Consider the following 5,092-nt stretch of genomic DNA (forward strand, 5'->3'; position numbering starts at 1 on the left):
TCAAGATTGACTTTGCACAAGTTGGTAAGTCAATTCGACCTCATTCGAATATACAAATTAAGGTTGATTCCGCCCCAGTTGGCAAATCAAAAGTCAATCTCGTCCAAACTTGCAGTTCGGAAGTGACTTCATTCGAACTCACACAACGAAAATCCGGCTTTGCTCAGATCAAGCAAACTAGATCCATCCTCGTTCGAATTTCAAATTAAAAGATCAAGGAATTATCACGGAGAAATCCGAAGATCTTCTCCCCAATAAAAAAACAAAGAAATGGGAGAGAAGGAAAAAGAAAGTCAAAAGATACACAAGGGCGAAGCAACTATTTTATTAAAATGTACGTGCGCAACAACCGCACCTTACAAAAGTCCAAAGCAGGCCCTCAAATAAAAAGATGAAAAAAACAAAAAAAAAACTAAAACTAAGCACAAAAGCTGCAACAAAGTTTCACTCGGCGTCATCCCCACCGCCGTTCTTGTCACTACCCAAACCGATGGGTCGCGACGGGCACCCGGTACCTTACTCAAACGAGTATCAACATAACGTATCTTCTCATGTCATACTATCATAGATAACTGAGCTGGAAGGCTATCGTGAGATAAGTCGAATACAATATGTGATACAGACTTATACATAAGACATACGGGCCTATAAGACTAAAATAACCACTTGTACACTGAACATAGACCGACAAGGTCATACATACTTTTACATGCATGACATCTGTCTATAAGCCTCTAAGAATACATAATTTTTATAAAGATTGAGGCAGAGTCCTTCCATACCAAACGATACACGTCTAAATCATACTAACCAAACAAGCAACTCTGAAGCAAATGTAGCGCACCAACATCTTCTGCTGAGCTGATAACCTACTTGGAGGGCTCTCGACCTGTCTATCGGGACCTGCGGGCATGAAACGCAGCATCCCGAGGCAAAAGGTATATCAGTACGAATAATGTACCGAGTATGTAAGGCACATAAATAAGTATATAATAGACACGGAAGAAATATAGAGTAATAACTTTATCAACTTACGTATTTTCTGAGACTCATGAACAGATGATAGAATAATATGACACATGAAGAATCAAGAACATAAGCATCTATAGTATTTCTATGAATAGAGTCATTTATGAAAACTGTGTATTTACTCGTTTCTTCTGTATAATTTAGATCATGCCAAAAAGAAAGAAGGGATAACCTTAACATACCTAGAGTAGGGAAAAATTCGTATAATGTTCTTAAAAAAGGTTGCACCGTACTCCTTTAGAATCGCAAATTTATATGTTGCTATGATTTTAATAATTCTCGCTGAATTCTTGTGTAGGAATTTGAAGGATCACGTTGGTAGTGTAAGGTTTACAGTCCGATGGAAGTGTAGTTGAGAAAGAAATTTGAAAAGTTTAAGGAATGGCTAACTTTCTCACTCTAAGTGTAATGTCTTGGTGTTGAAATATTAGAATCTGATTGTATTGAAAATGTTAAGAAGAAAAGTGTCTTAGGTAAATATTTGTATTTAAAATCCTAATAATGAGGTGTCTTGTAGTCACTATATTAGATTGCCACTTAATCCCAAATGACCCTTAGTCATTTGTTTGGTTAACTCCATGCTACCACGTGGGGGTGGCGGAAGGGGGATTTTAGTCTTTATCCACTAATTTATTAATTAATTAGGTAATGTCTTGTTATTCGATAATTAATCAATTTCCCGCATAATTGAGAATTGTCTCAAATTACTTAAAATTCTAGTTATTTTTAATACCATTTTATATATATCATACTATCATAGTCATATGGTACCTTGTATGGTACTAGTCCATAAATATCGGGTATTAATGCTCGGCCCATATTTTATCCCAACATGCCAAATTTGGACGAAAATTCATTTTCTTTGACTTGCTTCCCCTCTCACCTTAACAAATTTACTCATCACTTATTTGAAACAACATAATCCTTATAATCTCCAAATAATATTTCCTTGGACTGATGTCAATTACCTTATGACAAATTCAACGTACAGTACTACAGGGTGCAACATCCTCGTAATTTAATACTGCAAAGCGTAACATCATCGTAATGTAATACTGCAAGGCATAACATCATCGTAATATAATACTGCGGGACGTAATATCGACATAATTTTTCGGGGCGTAATAGTTCTCCCCAGCGTCATCATCATCAGAAGGAAGCCCATCCTCAACATCAACACCCTCAGCAGCTTTTGGTGTCACAGGGTCGTAACCGCAGACAATACGAGCTTCGCGGGCCTTCGCCTGAGCATCTTAAAAAGCGGCCTCTGAAACATTCCTCGCCTCTCACAAACCCCTGTATATATCACGTTGGGCCTCAGCATGGGCCCATAGCTCATACAGGTGGCGGGAAACAGTGGCTGAAGCAGACTCTTGAAGGGGAGCTTGAGCCAATAATTGCGCCTTCTACGCTTCAAGAGCCGCAACTTGGTCTCCCAAGATCGAAGCATCCCGATCAAGTTCACCAATTCGCTCCTCGAGCCGTGCCTCCCTCAACGTGGTCGTCGTCCTCTCAGACTCCTACTCAAACTTGAGGACGCGGATAATATCCTCTAGTGCCGCCGCCCTCGCCAAAGCCGACACTCGATCATTCTCAGATCTCTCCATCTCGACCACTTTTCTTTCTAGCTCGGCCACCTCCTCCATCCATTCTGCACTCAAGGTGTCGACCTTAGCAGCATTTTGCTCAAGCTCAGCTCGTAAAGATAGCACCTTCGCCTGAAGGTCCTCGCACTCTGCGGCAACCCCTTTGCCCACCTCAAGCTCCTCGTCTTTGGCATGAAGTAGCTCCTCAAGCTCACTACATTTGTGGATAGATCGCATTAGTTCCTCATGTCTTTTCTCCAACTCCTCCCTGGCGGATTGGGTATTAGTGCCCGCTCTAAGCCGCTCGCGCATCTCATGGAACCTTTTGCGACACTGCCGATACTTTTCAACCATCTTCAAGAAAATCTCGGCCCGAATCTCTGCCCTACGAGCGCTCTCGATCTCAAGCATATAAGTCTAAAAAAAAGAAAAAAAGGAGGGGGAGAAAGGAGTCAGTAAAGGCAAAGGTCACAACACAGAGAAAGAAAAAGGGAACTCACCCTTAGGCCCATCTTGACCAAACGTCATGACAACCCAGAGTCGCTGACCTCCTGAAGAGATCCGCAATCAGTGACGGAGCATAGAAGATCGAACTGCGGCACCAAATCCACCGTGTCCTGCAGCAGGTTGAAATCCAATGGAAATTCAAGTATGCAGGAAAGGGCCTTCCGCTCTTACCTTAGTCCTGGTAAAGCCCTCCTCGAACATCCTCATGCCCTCATGGTCAATGTAGGAATTGGATTCATAATCCCCAACCATGACGCCTTTCCCCCCTCTCATTAGCAAAAGAGGGGGCGCGGTTCTGTCAAGATGTCAAAGGGCCGCCCGAAATACCAACGGCAGCCTCAAAACTCTATCTCTCCTCTATATTAGCCCCTTGAGCGCTCGCAAGGTCACCCCTCGAAGATGTTTCGACTAGAGAAGCCTCTTCCAACACTAACCTTAGTCTCTTCGACAGGGCCTCTCCACTACCAACGTGGGAAGATTCGCCCGTTGAAAGGACTACAGGAACTGGAGTCTCCGGTTGAGGAGTAACCTCCAAGCTCACGGCTTCAGCCACGGGCGCAGGTCGAGCTTAAACAGACTTCGGGAACCGGAGTCTTCGGTTGAGGAGTAACCTCCAAGCGTACGGCTTCACCCACGGGCAGGACGGGCAGCAACCCTCGATGCAGGCCGGGCAGAGGGCACCGGTTGATGAAATGCGAGCGGAGGAGCCCTCGTCCTTCTCACTCCTCTCCGACCTGTCAATAAGGAAGAATTTAATCATATAACGACAAAGTTGAAGAAACTACAAAACAAAGAACAAAGCAAAACCGCGACGAGCCAACTCACCAGTAAGAGGCTAGCGCCCAAACTTTTTATGGAAAGGCGCCCACTCACGAATCCCCGTCGTGTGGGGCATTATTGCGCTCACCCATTCGTGAATATCGGCAACCAGCGGGGGAGGTAGTCTCTTAGGTGCAAAAATAAAAGCAAATCCTCAGTGGTTATGAATAGGAGATGACCGATGACCATCTTAAGAAAAATTTCATATGTTAGATATGTACATAATGTAGTCTTGTCCCACATTGGAATAGGAGTAGTATGTCCTTGTATAATATAGCTATAAATAAAGACCTCTTATATTGTATTGAACTCATAATATCAATATATCATATTTTCTCCCGTGCCTTCTCACATGGTATCAGAGATATCGTGAGATATTTATCGCTATTCATAAATTCCAGCGATTTCGGGAAGTGAAATCAGTCACCAGAACCCTTTTTCGGTGATTTTTCAAAGTTGTTTTGCGTCTTCTTTGTCTCGATCAGTGTTGTGCAAAATCCAACACTACCACAAGAGTATCACTATCCGGAGACCAAACCCCAGTGAAAATCTCTGACAGTGCTGTAGCTGTCGGAAGAAACTTTTCCGGCGAAGTTCCGACGTCACGTGGGCCACCTTGCAGCCATTTTTTGGTGATGACTATTCAGGACAGATTGTTCCCCTTGAAATTCCGAGCCTACCCATCTAGGTTACACCAAATTCTGACCATTTTTATATTTTTCTGACGTGAACAGTAATTTTAGAAGTGGACTGCCGGCCATTTTTTGAAAAAGTTTCTTCAGAACAGTTGGGTCGTTTGGTAATTCTGATCCTACCCCTACTGTTTTTATTTCATTCCGACCACTTTAAATTTTTTTTTGGCTGCTACAGTATTTCTGGCGTGAACAGTGTTTTCCACGCAGAACAGTGTTAAGTTTCCGGCACATAAACAGTATTTTCTTAGCGATTTCTTCAGTTTTCCCAAAGGAGTTACTAATTTCCACTATTTCAAGTTAACCCTACTACTATTAATTGTAGCAACATGGGAACCGATACTTCAAATAGTCGGATGGTCTTTTTAGCGAATTATTTTGAGTTTCTTCAGTACAAAGCATGTAAGCAGACATCTTCTGAGATAGTTTCCGTTGTTCAAACAGGTAATAGTGTGGCTT

Source organism: Nicotiana tabacum, chromosome 3, assembly GCF_000715075.1.
Source record: "Nicotiana tabacum cultivar K326 chromosome 3, ASM71507v2, whole genome shotgun sequence".
Classification (NCBI taxonomy): domain Eukaryota; kingdom Viridiplantae; phylum Streptophyta; class Magnoliopsida; order Solanales; family Solanaceae; genus Nicotiana; species Nicotiana tabacum.